Source organism: Bombus fervidus, chromosome 10, assembly GCF_041682495.2.
Source record: "Bombus fervidus isolate BK054 chromosome 10, iyBomFerv1, whole genome shotgun sequence".
In the NCBI taxonomy this organism is placed as follows: domain Eukaryota; kingdom Metazoa; phylum Arthropoda; class Insecta; order Hymenoptera; family Apidae; genus Bombus; species Bombus fervidus.
The window spans coordinates 10998052-11018120 of record NC_091526.1 but is presented as its reverse complement, the minus strand read 5'-3'; the positions used below and the strand labels follow the sequence as shown (position 1 = coordinate 11018120).

The 20069-nt window shown below is 49.8% G+C and overlaps 2 protein-coding genes across 2 annotated transcripts in view; one reads left to right on the top strand and one right to left on the bottom strand.

The window, feature by feature from the left end:
- Positions 1 to 7903, bottom strand: part of Br (broad-complex core protein) — a 58468-nt gene extending 50565 nt beyond the window's left edge. The window contains exon 1 of the mRNA XM_072011902.1: positions 5845 to 7903. The gene's annotated coding sequence lies outside the window, so the exon portion shown is untranslated. The remainder of the gene's footprint in view (positions 1 to 5844) is intronic.
- Positions 1 to 20069, top strand: part of LOC139991550 (uncharacterized) — a 289560-nt gene that overhangs the window by 189456 nt on the left and 80035 nt on the right. The window lies entirely within an intron of this gene.

The window sequence follows — 20069 nt, the reverse complement described above, 5'->3', positions numbered from 1 at the left end:
CTTCGCCGGGACCGTTATTCTTCCAGGCGTCGGCCATTGAAGCACTCCGGAGAGAAAGGGCCAGGAGACGCGAACTTTTTCTTCGGGTCGCTCTGTAAATGGCGCGCGTTGAACTGCCAAGCAACGACTCGCTGACAAAACGCGGCGAATAGGCCAACCGACGAGGCAAACCGCGCGACCGTGACATTTTTTTCATCGAGGCGGTTGTGGGTGCGCGCAAGTGCACACATGTGCGTGTGGCACAGGACGAAACAAAGAAGCAACGAAAGAACCGCATACGACCGTTCGCATAAATACCCGGTGGTGACTCTCTCTCTCTCTCTTTCGTTCGCTATACCCTCGTCGATATAACTTTGAACGGTCGCGTGAGACATATGATTCGTCACGATCAGCTGTGGCCACACGAATTTTAAGGTGTCGCGGACCCAGCGGAACCATTGTTTCCCTCTAACTCGCTGACTGTCAGTTACAATACGCGATGGATACTGTTATACCGTAATGATATGCGCGCAGCGCTAATTAATCGGGATTCCATGCGACATCCGGCCGCCTTTACGCGGAAAGAATTTCTACCGGTGAAACGTAGAGCCGACGCGTCAACCTTGACGCGTGTGTCTTTGATTTTTGCCAAACTTTTCCGTCTGACTGGCAGCGGCGTCGATGTTTTTTTGTCGACAGGCGCCCCGAAAAAATCGCCGCTTAAAAACCGACACGCTGCAACGACACGGTTTCGATACTGAAAGTCGATGGACTCGATGGTTCGGTGTTTTGAAATTCAAATTTTTTTCCATACTTGAGTCGGATACACGGTGGACGCGCGTCCGCGAAGAATCGACGCGTTCTTTTTCCTTTCCTAATCGCTCGTTTCGACGAGTATAAAGTTCATTCTCGTCGGTTGCCAGATCAACGCGTACATTCAAATGCATGTATATTCGCGAACGTCTCGCCAGTGCTTCTCATAATGGGCAGTGTTTCTCTGTAATGTACGCGCTAGGAGACTGGACGGAGGCTCCGTGATGAATTTCAATGAGCAGCCACGCGAAATGCATAGTTGCCTAGCAGCAGAATCTGGCCGCGATAAGATACAACGCAGACACTCTTCCCCGCCCGATCGTTTTTTAGAATCGTATAATCGAATAATCGTGTATTTTTAATCGGCTCGTAAAAAAAGGAAAAAAACTTCTCTCCGTAGATAAAGAAATGCAATCGACAGATCGGAGAATTAAAAGAAACGAAAATTATAAACTACAAACCGCCGTGTATTTGAATAATCGTGTACAATTCCCGGACGAGGATCGTAAATCGCGAGGCAAAGGCCGCCGTTAAATCCTCGCCGAGGTTATTCTAGCATCCGGTTCGCCTAAATAACGTATTCAAGCCGGAGTCTAATTTCACAGATAACACACAGCCGTCGTGTAATCTAGTTACTAGGCGTCTAATCTAATCGGTCGATTCGGATTATGTGCATGCATACCTGCGCGTAGACAGTGTGCGTGCGAGTACTGTCGAGGCGAAAAATTTCGATCGGTTCCTTGCTTCGACCATGACTCGTTTCTATCTTTCGCAACGAACGTACCAGAGTGTGCGTCGTTCGTTAAATCTAATTAGATGTTCCTTTTTATTTAAAGAAAAAAAAACGAAAAAAAAAAAAGAAACTAAAAAGAAGGAAAAGGAAAAGAAAACGCCTTCTAACCTGGACGATCTCGTACTTGCGAGAGCGTCGCGTCTTTGACGACTTGCTACTTTGTCACCATCCACGATTACCCCGCCATACGAGAAGGAGATTCTTCGTCTTCTCCTCCCTTGTATGACGGCAGCAATTAAACGTTTATTTTCGCGAGCTACGAAAGCCGGCCTTTATCTCGTCGCGTATTGTTTCGTCTCGATTATCACGGCGGGAAATCTCAACGCGTAATAATCGCTATCTCTGCTCCGTAATTCGTCCTCGATAGAATATAAATCGACGCGGAACGCGACCGTGTTTCCTCGACTTCCTGTTTCGTAATACCTATCGCGGCCAACCCTGTACACGCCAAGCGGTTCTCTCGGTAAACTTGGTAAACAATAGACGGGGACGATCGATCGCGGATCGCCTAACCGCATATCGATGTACAGAGACGAATCGGAGTCGGGGCAGGACGACGAAACGGAACGAAAGGCACGGCGAATTGTTGCGGTGAAACGAGGATGTAGGTAAGCGCGACGATGCTGTCTTTGGTCGAGATATAGTTTCGCGTTGGAACTCGACCAGAGAGAAAACGGGAGAGCCGAAGAAGAGAAAGGGAGGAATAACGGGTGCGAGGAACGAGCGGTACCCTCCGCCGTTCAAGGAGAATAAACCGTTATCGGAGGATATACCCTTTTCCAGGTGCAGGTGCCCGCCAAGAAAATCAAGAACGCGTTATCGTCACGGTGGATCGCGAACAAGCTCGACGCCATTATAATTTTATCCGGAACTAATTCACGTTTCGAGCGTATACACACACTGCCGTCGATGCCTGTCGAAAGTGGAAAAGTTGGGTAGAAACTAAAGGTATTCTCGTGCAGTAGCACGAGAAAGAACGAAGAGCAACAGATACCTCAGTGGATGAAGTCGATCGAATACCGGTTTTGCTCTGGGGGCAAGCGAGTCGAGCGACGTTACCCTGCCGTGAAGCGAAAACCAGGCCAATTGCAAATTGCGGGTGTAAGCAGCGATATCGCGTAGCGTTTAGCAACGACAGATTACTTGTCCCGATGCGTTATTGTTTCACGAGCGGACGAAAGGGGTTAGAGGGACGAGAAAGTGTAGATTATTCGAGCGAGCAAAAGTGTGTCGTTAGATCGGTGAGAATAAACTCGTCGAAGCGGGAAACAGCGTTTCGAAATGGCGCGAAGTGGTACACGCTAAACGAAGCATTTTGCCGACTCATCGAACGTCTCGTTTCGAACTAGCGGCGGGTTGCTTAAAAATGGCATCGAGTGCACGGTCGTTCGTTGGATTCGTGAAAAAATCCGATGCTCGTTTGCGGGACGAGCTCGTTGAAAAGGCGGTTTTGCCGATAGAACGACGAGTGTGCCACCGTGGTTCCTTCTCTCGTATTTTGCGTCGCATGAGTTTTGCACGCGTTTATACGCTCCCGCGCGTGTCTATATACGTGCTTGTGTGCATGTCTGCGACAAAGAGTGCGTAAGCTGGCGAGTGCGTGCGAGCACGGCTATGTACGCAGCCAGGAGAGAGCACCTGGGCATCTATGCGTCATTGTGGACGATAAAAAAAGCCGTAAGGCTGGCATAACGCAAGGAGAACGTCGACAAAACAGCGACGCGAGAGACTAGTAAAGCTGGTTTGTCTTTTCCCTCTTTTCTACGGCCGCTCCAAGTACGCCACAATAGCGATCGTCGACGCGTTCTCTTTCGACTGTTTTTGGTTCGCTCGGTCGTCCACCGATCTCTTTCCGAAAGAAGTACATTCTATCGAAAGTATTTTAGGATCTTAACCGCGAGAAACGCGGTCCTTCGATGACATATCTCTGTATCTGTATCGCGAAAATAATTTTCAAGGCGAGGAGGAGAAGGCCCGAAAGGCGAAAGAAAGGAAACTAAAGAGAGACGGTAAACGACAGTTTGAACGTTCGTGTAGCATCGTCGAAGTCTGTGGAGATCTAAAAGAACGGAATACGAAAAAAGGACGGGTATCCTTCTAGCGAGGACAAATTCGATGAGCTCGTAGGCGAGCGTCGAGAAACCTTCAAGGCTCCTGGATCATGGTTCCAAACTCACGTTCAAGGATCAGCTTTGTACAGAGGAATTTTTATTGGCTTCGTCTGACGCGCGCATAATATACGCGTGCAAGTGACTCGGTGAATTTTTTTTCAGAAGCCGCGTTCAGCGCGGTTCACCGCCGAGGGAACGAAAGAGAGAGCAAACGAGATACGCTTTTTTATTTTTTACCACGTTTTGCCTCCCCTCGCCTCGTTCTCTCTCTCCTTCCCTCTGGTCGCTCCATCCCTCTCTCGGTTTCTCTCCACTCTCGTCACCCTCGCGTTTCCTTCTTCTTTCCCCGCTGCTTCGTTCGGTATCGCGAGATCTATTTATACCTAGTCGGTCGGTGTTTTCAACTTGCAGCGGCATCGTGTAACAAACGCGCGTCGCTCGTAAAAATAGGGGATCTGCACGATACGTTGCACGTACAAGAGTGAAGAGGAGATGGCAAAGAGAGAGAGAGAGAGACAGACAGAGACAGAGACAGACAAACAGACAGAGAGAGAGAGAGAAAGAGACAGACAGACGAAGACGGACGAAGGAGAAAGAGAGAGAAGGAGCGGGAAAGAGCGAGAGAATTCGTGAAGCGTCCGGAGAGTCGTGCGTAGGGTCGAAACGACATCGTGAGAGCGCACCTCCATCGAGGTTCGTCTCTTTCGACGTTAGAGAGAAATCGAGGAGAGGCGGAAAAGAGGAGGACGAGCTGTGGCAGCATCAGCAACGACAGCAAAAGGAGGAGGATCGAGATCCGCAACGTCGATTCGATGGTCGAGTAAAAGGGAACCACGTAACGTGGCGGCGTGCGATCGTAGAGACTCGCGTGGCTCTCTAGATCGACGTGACCTTGCGGATGAACGTTGGATTTCCTAGTACGATGATTTTCGTTCGTTTTTCCTAATACATCGCGGCGAGAAGCAAGAGAGAGAGAGAGGCCGATAGCGTGCACCGTAAAAGCGAATGATCGCGGCGATCGCGCACGACCAACTCCGCTTTAATTGAATCTGGCCAACGGGTTGGCGATTGCTTTCCGCTCGCGCGCACACGGTAAAGAGAGAGAAGGAGAGCATCGTATTACGAGACGTGGAATTTTTCGTGAATGAACATCGGAGAAAAAGAGAGGAAGGAAAACGAGCGACTAGAGCGGAAAAGAGACGACGAGGTGTGGCGGAGTGCGAGATGGAAAGAGAGGATAAGAGAACGAGAGGGAGAGCGGTCGGTACGCAGGAGCGACTAGGAAAACCGGGCAAAAAACACGGAGAAAACGAGAGTGAACGAGGAGCAGGGTCGAGCTTAACGTACGTACACACGGTACTCGTAACACGCGGGCCGGAGCGGCGTGCGCGACAAAAGGATCGAGGCGCTCGCAGACGGATTACGTCATTTCCCAGGCAACCTCTAACGTCTGGCATTATATTCGTCTAGCGATCGTCTAGCCGCACGGCAATCCCTCCGTGCACGGACAAACACGTTACTAACTAGCGCGCCGCTACGCGCGTCTACCTTTCACGGTCGCGCTGCTCTTTACACGCGCTATTCTACGCTATACATGCCGTAGTAAGTACGTATCTGTACGTACTCTAGCGCGACGGGTTAACTAGCTGCGCGTAGACACGCGAAACGTGTCCGTGAACACCGACGAAATCGTGCTTACGATACCTTCTCCACTTGGATGCCTGATACGTGTTTGCGTGCGTTTCGCATACACGCAGACACGTTCGAATAAATGTGCACACGTAGCCGCGGGAAACGTAGGCACATGCAACGGTCGCGCGCACACCACGCGACGACGAACAGACACGCGATAGTAAGGTTTCGGTGGTGTGCGTGTACGCGTGCATACTACGCGCGCGAACGCGAACGCGAGTCGCGACACATACGCACTTCTATCCATTTCTCTCGCTCTCACGGACACACGATCTGTCGTTTCCTCTGTGCCACACGCATACACGCATTCTCTCTCGTTCTTTCTCTCGTACAGCCGGTCGGTTTGTCTTTGTCACGCACACGCTCTCTCGCTCGAACGTACTATCTATCGGACGCGTCTCTCGCTTTAGAAGCCGACAGGCGGCCGAAGGCCACCACTCTCAGCTGTGGACGTACCTTGATCGTTGAGCGCGAAGTAAAGTGTGGGGCTCCTTTGCCCGGTGTCCTTGTCGTCGATGCTAAACCCACCGTTTGACTGTCGGATGCGACGATCGCGACGAGCTAGCCTTCTTTTGCCGTCCTCCGCTGTCCGTCCTCTCTGTGTCGATTTCTGTGTGCCTGTCTCCTCTCTCGCCGTCTCCCCAGACGATCCACAGACCGGGAAGTCTGAATTCCGCACGAGATTCCCTAAGCCACGCAATCGTCGTTCGTGGTCTCGTGCGTTCCGGAGGATCTCGGGGACACTGGTAGGTCCATCCTCGTGAAAACGACGCACGACCAACGTACCACGACAACTGATCTCGTCGTCGTGCAACTCGCGCGTTCAAATTCTCCTCGTATGTCGTCGACAACGTGATTCCGTTGAACAACGCGCGAATCCACACGAATCGTGTCTTCCACGACAACAGCGAACGCGAACACAATCGAGAAAAGGTGTCGTTGCTTTTTCTCGGCCAACCGTCACATCGGTCTTCCGTTTCTCCTTAGCTGGAAAACCACGCCGTTTCTTCCTGCCTCCGCGATGCAACAAAAATACAGACACACTTATTACTATTTTTCGTTGGCTTCCTCTTTTCGATCGTATCTCACTTATCCGTCCTGTCTGCTCGCATCAAGACGTTCGTCGATAGTGGATCTTTCACGTAATCGAAGCAGTACGATCGATCCAGATATATCGATACACGCGGATGTCACTCGCGGCTCCGAAGGACGAACGGGTCGAAGAAGACACGTCCGTGAAGCAGCAAATCGTCGTAGCAATCGTGTACGTAGCGTAACACCCGTGGTCGCGTATCACGAAGAAGGATGATCCGTTGCCGAGGATTTTCCCTTCTCTCCCTTGTTCAGTGTTCGCGACGTGCGACGTGTGCAACTGTGAATCACCGTAAATAGGTATCGGCGACGATTCTCATCGACGCTCGAAAGACGTCCGACTATTCACTGCTGTTCCTTTTCTTCGATTGTTCTTTCTTCTTCCGCGTTGTGTTGTCGTCGTGGACGGAGATAACGCGCGAACAGAAAAGGAAAGGAAAAAAAAAAGAGACGATCGACGTTTACGCACTCCCGTGTGTGATCTTCGAAACGACGATAACGTTGCGGCCACGAAACGCGCAAAATGTATGAATGATCGGGCGGACGAAGATCGACGAGATTTCGAGGAAAAAGATCTAGAACGATGTATCGACGAACGTAGGATCTCTCTCGTTGACCAGTAAGGAAGGATCCCGCGGTAAAGTATCCGGTATTATCTTGCGGGACGACACCATCGAGCGAAGGACCAGCTCCCTGCCGCTTCTTTGGGACACACCGGGGGACTACCTAGTCGTAGAGTGATTGGGAACGCGACTGGCCAAAGCACTTGATTCGCGCGCGGTTCGGTTTGCCCGTTGCTGCGCCTCTCCCGTGCAGTTTTTTCGGCGGTCTCGTGGTATGCGTGCATGCGCGTGCATGTATGTGTGCGCCCGCGCGCTCCTGTGTGTGTCCCTCGGACTTTTTCTCTCTTTCTCCTTCCTTCTCGTTCTTCCTGTCCCTCTCTCACTCTCCTCGGTGTTACACACGAGCGTGTTTCTTTCTCTGCACGCGCGCGTACCGGCTTAGCTCGCGCGCTCGTATTCTCTCGTCCATACGTCTGAATTTCCGTAGGTGTGCACGGTTCCTCTCTCTCTACACGCTAGCCGCGTGTCCGTGTGCGCGTTTACGCGCGTCCTCTCTCCGCGTGTATCTACACACGCCGTCGATGATGAGATCGTGTGTGCAAGCGTGGCGCGGACGGTTACACGTAAGTAAGTAGTTGCGTGGCTGCGTGCATGCGAGCGTGCGTTGGTGCGTGCGTGGTGCGTGGTTCGACGTTGTCGTCGTCGTCGTCGTCGTCGCGTGGTGTCGTCGTCTTCGTCGTCGTGGTTGCCGTCGTTGTGTGGTGTCGTCGTCTCTCTACACGTTGGCTCGGATCCGCTCTCGTCGGTGCTGCGTGCGTGCGCGCCCTGGGTAGGCGAGGGTATAGTTACCGAAATGTTAACCTCGTGGAACCACTTTTTATTGAGTGTCGCAAAATTCATAGGAACCTCGCGAAACGAGGAGAGGGGCAGTGGCCCCCGTTCTCTCTCTTTCTCTCGGTCCGTCCCTTTCTTTCTCTCGATTTTCTCTACGTTGGCGGGGTTAACGCGTGAGAGGGGCGGCAACCCCCACCTATGCTCGCGCTCCTGCCCCGCGTCACCCCTCCGACTACACTCGACTACCCTCCTCCTCCACAGCCACCTCTTCCTCCTCCTCCTCCTCCTCCTCCTCCTGCTCTTCCTCCTCCGCCGCCGCCGCCGCCGCCGCCGCCGCCGCCGCCACCACCTTCTCCTCCTCCTCCTGTGCCTCTTCCTCCTGCTCCGAGCAGCCTGGTCCTCGCCAATTCTTTGGCCCCACCACTTCCTCGCTAGTGGTCCCCCAACCCTCGCTTTTGTCCCTCTCTCTCTCCCTCTTGCCCTCCTCGCAACTCCTCTTTCATGCAACTCTTCGTTCGTTCGTTCCCCTCGCCCGTCTCTCGAGTCTCGACCGTTCGCCTGCCCTCCCGTTCTGCCTCTTCGTCTCTGCGTTTCTCTCTTCGTCACCCCACACCCCGAACCTCGACCCCTGGCCCGCGTCTCTCTATCCGTGTCCGTTTCTCCGTCTTTTTCTCCCGACTGCTTTTCGCGCGCTTTTCCCGTTCTACTCGCCACTGCCTGCACCCTTCCTAACCCTCTCTCTGTTTCGTTTCTTCCTCATCCTCCCTTTCCCCTTCCTCCCCCTACTATTCTCTGCACACCCTTCTTGCTGCTTCCTTCTCTCTCGCATCGATCATCCGTCTCTCTTCGTCCTTACCGCTCGCGCCGCGCGATCTCGCTCTCTCTTATGCTCCGTCTATCCTTTTCTCTCTCTCACTCGCACCCCTCCTTTCCCCTCGTCCTCTACTTCGAACCCTATCGCGGCATTTAGCCGTACATAGCCGAATTTACGTACGGATTGCTGGACATCAAATAGTCCTGCCGATTTTTCCGCCGAGCTGTACGACCCGCGGCTCCTCGCAGTTACTCGTCCAGTCGACGTCTCTTTACGGACCGATCCTGTCCACCAGTTTCCTCCCGTCTCTCTACTTCCGTCGAGCAACGTAAATCAATCGGCCCAGTCATCCAAGGATATCCGATCGAGATTCTTTTTGTCGTCCATGATTTCTATCGACGCGCGTCGCTTTAGCGCCTCGTCGAACGCGGCAGACGCGGTCGTTTTTACAAACGCATCCTCCTCCAATCGCGTTAACTCTGTGTTTTGTAATCAGCCTCGTTTAATCCATAGGGTATCTGCCAGCCTTGTAATTCCGATGCATCTGTATCAATAAGCTGCAAGATGTTTACTTTCGCCCGGTCCCATGAACGCCTTTGCCTCGAAGCGATAACACGTGCATGAAGATCCGCGTCCTTCGATCGAATCAGCGACGCGATCAACGCTCGCCTTCTAATCGTTTTCGTCGTGAGACCGAATCGCGATCGAGGTATTTTATCGCGCGACCAAACTCCGTGACGTCGCTCGAATTTAGGCGGGCAGCGGTTATCTGAACGAGGATGCGCGGCATCGTCGCGCGCTCGATCGTTTCCCAGAAAACCGTACTAAACCCGATCAGCGTCGACCTCAATTACAAGCTTCTTTGCGGATACAGTGAGGTCAACCAAGACAGCTACTTTACTTTTAAAACGCTAATGCAACGATCCTGTCTGGATCGAGTCGATCATAAGCTGCAGCTGTCGAAGCGACGATTTTGCGGTTTCTCTTCTAGTCGGTTCCTAGATCCACGTAGCAGTTCGTGTAACTTCGAACGAAGACGTTCTCTAATGTCGTCGTCCCTTTGTCCCCTCGAGCGTCGACAGGATCGTCGGCAGGTGCTCCACGCGAGACCACGACTATCTCGAATTTCGTTTATGGGTCGATCCGCCTTCGAAGCCGCGTCCAGCCGAGTCCCAGAGCCAATTAATATCTTGCGGGTCATTAGCGAACTCCCGTTCGTCCGCCCTTAATTGACCGTCTTCTTCGATCACAGCGTGTGCACTGCTGCGAACACGTACTTACGAATCTAATTGGTGGGCAAGATGCATGCGTTCACTTCGGCTCGAGGTCGAACGTTACCCGTACACCCGGTCGCGAAAAACGTCTTCATTTTTTTCTTACATCATCGTATTAACCATCGTATTAATCGTCGTATTGAACATCACTACGCTCGTTAACCAAGAATCTGTCCAATCGTCACAATCGTCACGTGATTACGACACCGCTTCTTTTTCTAGAGCATTTGCAACGTCGATTCCTTTCTTTCGTTTCGCTCGTGTTAACACGCGGTGTAGTTTTCTACGTATCGCGAAAAAGAAAAAAAGAAAAAAAAAAAAGAAATGAAAGAATGCGGCGTTCGTCAGTGTTTGCGCATGTGGCTGCGACCTGGAAAAGAAACGGCTCGTCGTCGATAAAAAGTTACCTCTGCATCGGGTAGATATGTATGCCATTTCTAAAAATACCATTTCTGAAATAGCGTTTTCGGCCGCGCGTGCACGTACACGTTCGCAGAAATCGCTCGTGCATCGTCGTCGCTATGTATCGGCTATGTAGCACGTAGCATCGTGTTGCGGAACAATCGCTTAATGTACGAGCCCGTGAACGGAAGGATGAAAGGAAACGAGAAAATACAGGAGCGGATCGAGACTCCGAGGAGTCGGATACCTGCTGGCTCTCGGGATCAAACGATCCCGAAACTCGCGTACGATGACTTCTAATCCGCGACTCTCTTCCACGTTCCGGCTTATCGACTTTCGTCCGCCCCACGAATCTTCGCAGCCATCGACTTTCTTGCGGTCTCGAAAGGTAAATCGAGCCGGATCCCTGGTCGACGAGTTTTCGAGCGAGTTTCGTATTACCTGTGACCGAAATTCGTTGGTTAAAAAAACGATGACAATTCCGATGGCGAGAATTCCAGAATTCAATTTGTACGATTTTGCACCTGAACACACGAGGGTGAACCAACGAATCTTCGTGCTTTCGTCGCCACCATCGTTCCGTCTCCTCTTCTAACCGGTTAATCCGTCTTTCTAGAAGTCGCCTATTATCGTTACGACGATGCAGAATTAAACCTATCGCTTTCCCGTGTACCGGTATATTTGCGGTATGACTAATACGCATACGAGATAAGATTATCGTCTTGCGCTCGTCGAGATCTCTGTTGCCTAACGTGCCCTTGCGGTTAGACGAGCAATATTTTTTTATTACTTCCAGGAACGAATTCAGTCGTCGGTCGTTCATCCATCGATGCGTCATTTTTTTCTAGAACGCGGAGAATTAAAAAATTCTCTAATATCCGTGAATCGCGCTTCCTCTTTCTCACTATCGAACGTGTAAGCCAGAAATAAAAAAAAAAAAAAAGGAAAAAGAAAAGGACGTACGCCCGTCCCGTCAACGCACATGTGACATAAAATTGGTCGGGGTTGGATCTTTCCACGAATCGTCGATCCCTACGCGTACGATCTCTGCAGGGATCCTTGACCTGACTCACCCGATCGGCCAGAGTGAAACGAACTTCTTCTCGGAGCGTTTCTCGTGCATAAGCTACCGTTGTGCCGACGTGAATGAATTATAAATTATAACGCGGTTGCTCCGGTATCGTTCCGATCCTCGCCAAATAAATCTGCCGGTCGCCGTTGTATGACGGAATAGGATGATATTGCCGAATGCAACGGGACGAGGTAGGTAGAGAATTCGACTCGCGTAGCTCCGCGAAACCGGGGCGTGAGTATGGTCTCTGAAAACTGGTTCCTCTTATACGCTCGCGCCGATCGACGGTCTTCCTTACTTTCTCGTCTTTTCGCTTTTCCCCTCGTCGATGATTCCTCCTCTCGCCGCATCTCCTTTCAGGGAAACGAAACGAGAAAAAATACCGAACCCATGAAACGAAAGAAACATTCGAGGAACGAGTTAATCGAGCCGGGCGAGGCCGAAGAAAGGGCAAGATATTGCTCCTATTTCTTTTAGGATCGTGCGTCGAAAGGAGGGGAATGGATGCATCCTAGATGTGGTTGCATCCTGTTGCGTCCTTGAACCACCGAACACATCTAGCTTGACGAACGCATCGGCTTAGGATCGCGGCGCCTTCAGGCAACGCACGGTCCTTCGCACGGGCCTTGCTAGCAGATTGGGCAGGATGGCTTCCTGCGAGTTTGCTAGTCGACAGAGGGCCATGAACCCCGAACAGGTTGCCCCCTTGGACGTTCACCTCCTGTGCCTCCTCGACACCCGTTCCCCTGGCCCTTGTTCTTGCTCTATCTTCCTCCAAAGGGTCCGTTCGCCTCGGATCCCCCCTCTCTTCTACTCCACGTTCTACCACCATTTTTCTGGCCAGCTTCAAAAGCTAGCCACCCTGGCCCCAGGGACCCGCGTTTCCCCTCTCCTTGCCTGTTTCCTCGTCCTGCTGCCGTCACCTTGCCCCTCGCTCCTTTCACCGACCAACGTGCCAGCTTCGCCTCTTACCCGTGAATCTACGCTATATTCACGCCACTCCGGTGTTAGATAATCTTTCGTGTTAAAAATCTCACTGGCCCTCGTGGTCCGTGCTGCGAGATTCCTCCTCGGCCTGATCGACGGTGTTCCTCGTTTAAAATAAACATGCCGCCATTTAAATTCCGGATTTAGTTCGAAGAAATCTAATTTCCGGATTGGATCTTTTCCTGAACGCCGTCCCTCCTATTTTCTCTTCTCGTTTTTCCTTTTCCCTTCTTTTTCATTTTCTTTTTTTTTTTTTTTTTGTTTTTGGCTTATTGTTTATATTTATTTTTGAAGGATCAGTGGAACGAATAACGAACAGTAATGCTAATTCAATCGTTACACATATTTTCTCTCGTGAAATCGACGCGGATTGCGAAAATTGGCGAACGAATTGGAAGCGGCGAGAAATGGAACGTTTTTCGTGTTTTTTCGCGCGACGCCCGCCAATCGTCGCGCCATCGAAATATTTTCGAAATTCTTCGGACGCGTGCCGGCTCCGACAGGATTTTCGCAACACCGCGATGGCGACACGTCGTAAACGGTGGGCAACGAAAATTGCTAACGTATTCGCGGTATGCGTTTGCACGCCGCAAACAAGAATAGGACAGCGTCTGTTCGACGAAAACGATGGTTCCCAAAAGGCTGTGAATCAAAGTCGACGCGATCCCTCGTATAACGTCGATTATGGGCGATTTGTAGTCTCGAATGCACGACCACTCGTATTTCTCGTGTACCTCGCGCGTCTAATATTACCGCGATCGATCGCACGCGACTGTCATTCATCCATGAACCTGGACACGGTCGATTGAAAAGTCGCATGTCGACTTTCGTTGATCGCTTTGGCCATCGATGAACGTAACAGCGACGAATGTTAAAGTTTGGGAACCGCTGGACTAGAATGCAGCGACTCGTCTAAATATGCACATAGAGAACTCTGTTAGGCAATCGCGCGCGCCTTTCCTAGAGCTTCAATTACGCTGACAGTTGACGATTTCGCTAGCTCCTTGAGTAAGGCGTTACAAAGGAATACCATACGACCGTACCAGCGCGATATAAATTATTTGTATGTGATCGTGCGCGTGCATAAACTACATACCGGCGTTTGCAGCGGTTGCAACGTCGTCGCAGCAGTCGAGAGAATGGGAAACGTTCAATGAAGAAATAGGCGTTCGAGGAACTGGAACTGGACCTCTTGTCGCCGTTTTAAAAGGTTTATTACCAGCTCATCAGATTTGGCAATCGAGTTCGGCCGAACGATGCATCACTGTCACTGTCACTGTCACTTCGCCTCAATCCGCCTGTTTCCTTGCGCCGCGCACTCGTTACCAACCATCGAGCTCTCTCGCTGCTTCATCCAGCAACTTCTTGCTTCCTGACCCTTGGCCATTCAGTGAAGACGCCGGTCGTTGAACTTCAGCTACGTATTTGGGACGAGCCCTTCTCACCGAACATCACGCTCTGTGTATCGATATTAAAAATAAATCCCTGCCCCCCTTTTTCCATCCTCTCTTTCTTTCCTCTCCGTTCTTGCCTCGTTCGGAGGACGTAGATTTCACCGATCGAGCAATAATACAATTGTTCTTCTATTTCGTTTTTAGTTTCGTTTGCACCTTGAATATCGCTTAAGCGACTGAACTATCCGCGCGCAGCCGGCACAAGTAACGTCTAGAACCGGGATTGGATTTCCAGTAGATCGTAACTATTACGTCTTAACATACGCGGCTGCTCCTCAACACCTTTTCTACTTACGCTGGACGTAATCTACGTTTTCACGTAGGTGACGCGTACATGTTCCCAAAATTCGAAACCTGCGCGACGATACCTGCTGCTGTACGTAGACCCGCGTACCTTGCAGCTGGATTCCACGAAGCACGTTCGAAATTCGTGGAACCGTGCAAAAAATCTCGCCCGATTATCTTACAAGATCATCTATTTAATTCTTGGAAATATTCTACCACCAACATTTACGATACATTGTTTTTTAATCGTTTTGGTGTTGTGCATTACTTTTTCGTACGCGGTTTGCGGTGTCGAGTCGAAAAGCTATGACAAGCGGTAAAAATATATATCAACGAGTCAAACTTTTGACGCGCCGAAGCAGGAAGCTCTGCTAGCGTCCTAGCAATTTTGCTCGCTGCAAAAAAAAAAGAGGAAGAAAAGAGAAGGAGAGAACGAGGATACCGGGACCCTAATTCACGATGCGGCTCCCAATTATATGCGTGTGCATTCTAACGCATAATGAAGAACCGGAAACGCCTTCCCCCTGCGTTCGTGATTCGAGCGAATTTTTGCGCACTCTATAGACGAGCCCCGTCGCTTAACCGCATACGTTCGAGTTAATAAATGAAACGTTACGGACGTAACGAGCGCCGGATATCCGATCAACGTAAGCGTCCATTATAATAGCAACAATTGTAATAAGCTGGGGTAGTTTCGAGTTAGATAATCTTTCGGCTTTCTACAAAATCGACCGAACAGAATCGCGCAGTATCGTCAAGATCGCAAAGTCTTCGCTTCGGTATCGTCGTTTAGCATCGTGGTCGTTACGGTTTTGTAATTAGGAAATGACGATGACTCGATCGAAGTCCGATTTCAGCTGGTTCGTCGGCCAAACGATAATTGACCGTGATTTTATTTACGAAAGTAGAGAAAGTCAAATTTTAAGGAAATGGCGGTACGCGTTCGAGTATCGTGGACGTTGTTTTTGCAATTAGGAGATCGAGGTAGCCATTTGGTCGACGGCCAACTTCAGCTGTTTCGAGCTTTATTCGCCAAGGTGCAAAAAATCAAATTTTAAGGAAAAGGAACAAAATCGCTCAGTCCCTGTCTCGGTATCGTGGATGCTGTTTTTGTAATTAGAAGATCACTGTGGTTCGATCGAGGGGCGACTTTAGCCGGTTCGTCGGCCAGGTGATGGCCTGACTCGGACTTTATTCACGAAGGTGCAAAAAGTCCTGTAACCGCGTGCACCTTGAGGTAGCGGCGCAAGTTTCTACAAGTACGTATCGTGCATATTGCGCGTGATTGGCTGAATGCAGCCGGCGCGCGACATTAAACACGACCTCGTGCACTACAAAGCGGGTAGTGGAGCAACACAATCTGGCAAACATTCATCGGATAAGCATGAACGTTCGGCCCGAAGCCGGGTGATGCAAGACTGGTTATGAAATCGCTGAAACGGGGCCCATAGAGGCGCGCGCGATTTTTAGACTTGTTTGCAGATTTCGCGACACCGTTGCATAAATTACGCACATAACCGCGCTGATCGTCGTAAATTTGCAACGATGCCTAACTCCCGTTTCCATGCAACGATTGGCGTAGACGCTCGTTCCCGGGCAAGTTTTACGCGAACGGAACAGGTTCGTGAATTTATCTGGAGATTCACCGATATCTCGACTTTCACCGAAAAGCTGCGCATCTCGGATTTGTCTGTGTTTCTTCTCTTTTTTCGCTCTCTACCATCGATTCCCGCGGCAAGTCGACGAATTTACAGCCTGTCGCGAAAACGCCAACCAGTTTCCTATAAATAAGGTTACGTGGAATGTCGCAACGTTCGACGCAACGGAATGTTTACGAAAATTGATATTTCGTCGTGTGCTTCCTTCGCGATCGAGCACTTGCATTATCGAACGGCTTTTAACGGCATACGACGCGAATCCGTTTCCTCGCGAAATTCGTGAATCATTTTCCTCCATCCTATCTGTTCTTTCCTTTTCCTTTGAACGAACGAGCGAAAACATGAGGAAACGAGGAAGGGAGAAAGTCAGAGAGAGAGAGAGAGAGGGAAACACAGAGGGAGAGAAAGAGAGAGATGGAATAGCAAGAATGAAAAATAGGATAAAAACACCGATGGAAAAACGAGCACCACATCACGGCATAAGTTAACCCGCCAAATCGTGTACACAGCTTGTTAAATTCACGGACGATGAAAATCTGCCTTCTATATCGCGTATAAAAATCGATGTTCACGGTTAAACGTTTTAAATTTGTTTCACGCCAGACGCTTTTTAATCCAATCGAGTTTTTCGCGGTCGTGTTTTTATTTTCACGCCACGCGAGATCATCTTCCTTTTTTTTCACCTCTCGCTTTTCAGCTTTTTTCCCCGGCTTTTTTGCTTTATTTCTTCACCACCGATCAGCGGTGAAATCGGACGAAAAACATTTTCCACAGGATGACTATTCCGAAGTCGATTTCGATCGATCGGCCGCGGCTGACCGCGATTATGTGATTGGACAGTGCGTGGGAACCCCTCTTCCCGGACGTAAGTGACTGCATAATGGACGATTATTATGCGCATCCTTGCAAATTTCGTCAGAAACGTTTGTTAAACGTGGCCGTAACGCGTATCGCGCGGCCTACGCGCCGTGCAAACAAACCGACGGATATATTTCGGCTTAATAATACGATGCGGTAGATGTAAGATAGTTATAATTAGGTGTGTACTCGGTCTAGCAACGCGCGAGCTTACCCATGTGAACTTCCTTTACGCAGTTTTCGGCCATACCCGAAACGTTAAGCCGTTGTCGGGACTCGCCGACTATTCTTCGCTTCGTTGAACATTCCTACGACCGGCAACGTACCCTATCGACCGCTGCAAACTTTTTCCGCGTCTATGCCGTGGTACGCGTTCAGCGAGAGAATCGCTTATACGTAGACGATCTTTCGATTCATCGATGTTGAGCAAGTAAAGATATTCGAGACAGCGGCATATCATGAACAAGATAAATTTGCTTTACGATCCGTTGAATTTGATTAGAAGCAAGTATAGAACAATCTGTGTTCGATATATTTGAAAATAGGTTATTTGATCGACTGTAAACGGTGGCGATGTCCCTTTACGTAATGTTGTTTCAGTCATCTTCTCTATTGCGGCGCGGTAATAAAATTATAAATCCGACGGATCTGCTAAATTGCTTCGAAAAATGTCAAATGGCCAACAGCTGCCTTCCGCAGCTGCGGCCCGAATGACGAAAAAGTTGTAGAAAATATATTTCTAGAAATTAATACGTTTCCGAGATCTACGTTCTTTATGACTTTATTACGTGCGAGTTGTTAACTGGACACGCGGACGTCGCGCGCGTCAACTCGGGTTAATCGCTACCTGAAGAAGAGCGGTGGACAGCAGCGGTTAGCTTCCATTCCTATCAATTTTTCTGTAATTAATCTTCATCTCTATAGTCTAGCTTTTGTCCCGCCACCTCTGTAGGTCGCAGACTTGAAAATTCTGCAATCCAGGTGTTAACCCCATCCCTCGAATTTTCACCGGTCTTAGAGAATCCAAATCTGAAGGTTCGTTTTCACGTGACAGTAAATCGTGGCTTTTACGATCGTGACGCTACATGCCACGACTTTCGTCGTCGTGAAAACTAGACTCGCGTTGCCGTAGCATCGCATTTGCTTCGTCCTGCAGTGTCACGACAACGAAATCCGTGATTTTTATCGTCACGTGAAAATGTGCCTTTATGCAGAAGCTTGTCAGTCTATAGTCTGTCATCTACAGTCTATCGATCGTCATCTATCGAGCTCGCCTTATTAGAGACAATAGCCAGCAGAAGTAAATAGGTTTATCAGAAATAATCGTCGCTGTCTCGTAAGCGAATTCACGAATTGAACTCGACAAAGTCCACGCCCTAACTAGCTCGAAAAACCACCCCGTTAAGTCACGATGCGACGCGCAAACATTCTCGTTTTTGATATTTTTTCTCGCTGGGCTTAAAATGCGCTAGATTTTCTCACTCTTTCGTTGTTGCGTCAAAGACAGTCGTGTGTGATATTATAATGCGATATAAGTGGTACAACGAGCTTGATTATTCCGTGTAAAGCTTAAAATTGGACTTTAAGATGTTGAAAATTTGATCAGCCGAGTAATCTTATTCAATTCTATTTATAGACGTTGAACTTTTGTAGTCATATTTCCGCCCTTCGAACGACAAGAATACAACGCTGGCTAAGCGAGTTCCGTCTATGGTGGAGAAATAATTCAACTTTACCTCGGCGAATAAAATATAAGCCGGAACTCCCGCGCGGGAAATCCGAACGAGTGTTACGCGTGCCTAGCAACTAACCTGTGTCGCGGCAAGTCACGGATGCATGGAATTTTTCAATAGACATAGCAAAGGGAAGTTCTATGCATCCGCGAGTAACGTCCCAGGATGAAAAGGGATCCTGGAATTTCCCATGTGTCGCACGGTGGTCGACGTTCCGCGTTTCCGCGCTTATAACGCCGACCGAGTTGCCACCTTCGACCGAACCTTTCCTCCAAGAACGGTCCGGACATTAATTACCTGTGGTGGTGTGCGTAAAGGCGATCAACGACCGTGCTTTCGATCCTCTCTCGGAACGTTCTCGTGGTTTCTCACGTGAGTATCGTAGCGTGCTGAAATGAGACGGAACGGACGCGAAACGTAGCAGAAATGGAGATTTCGTTCTCTAGAGACTTAAAAATGCCAAAGGATAGAACGACGCTTAATAGGATCTTGGTTGGAAAACAGAATTTTACCCGGAACCTGATGCTATTTTAAGCCGACCGGTGTTGCAATTAAATTCTCAGCGCGATACACAGAGTATACGGAGAAACGCATCGGTCAAGGTAAACAGGGGCGTTTTATTATTTGCGCGGCTACTTTGTTTGCGAAAATTACGTATTCGCGCGATGATCATTGTAGCACCGTTACGTAGTCCCCGGGGGTGGCGGATGTAGCCTAGAGGGGGATGAGAGAAGGCGGGGTTATGGGGCAAGAGATGAGGCGAGCCGCGGCAGCTCGGGGACGGGGATGGTTGCGCGCGAGATCTCTGTTATTTTAACGTTTTTGCGAGGTCGAATGGACAGGTACCGTGCTAACCAATTCGTTTGCTGGCAACGTTATAGTTTTGTTCGAGTGGGCGGATGGGGCGGGGGCAGATCGAAGTGTTATTAATGCTGGTACGCGCGGCGGGAGGCAAACAAAAATAATTAATATTTATCATTCACGATTTCCGCGTGCACGTCCAATCGGAACGCAATATTCCCTGGAGCGGACGCGCTAATGCAAACGCGCCGCGGTACCATCGAAAATTTCGTTCCGTAGACCATCCGCGTTAATTCGATAATGCTGATCACGCTCGACGGCGGATGGCTCGCACATTTATTTCGACGCTCGCGCACTCCTCTTTTTTGATAAAATTGCAAAAATATAATGCGCCCGGCTCGTCGATAACGCGCCACCCGCCGAAACGAGATACAGATCCGGCCACCCCTTTCCCTCCTCGCCGCGCTTCGCTGATCCTATAATCACCTCCCGATTTAAGCGATTGGCTTTTTGAAAAATTAAAAAAAAAAAAAAAAAAGGAAAAAAAAAGATACGGCTGCTCTCTCGAACGACCGAACATATTTTTCCCCTTCCGACTAGCACCGGCTTAAGTCCTATACAACTGTATTTGTACGTTCACGAAATCACCTATGAGAATCCCTTCACCCTTTCTCCCTTACTTCTTCGTTGTCGAGGAGACGATCGTAAACGTATTCGTAGATACGGATCAGCCGCAACCACGAACGACCGCCTCATTGCCAAAGCTTGTGGGAGAACGCGAGCCGACAGGATGCAACGAAACAATTGTCCGCGGGAAGAATGGAAAAATTTTTTAGCACGTTCACGAACCGTGA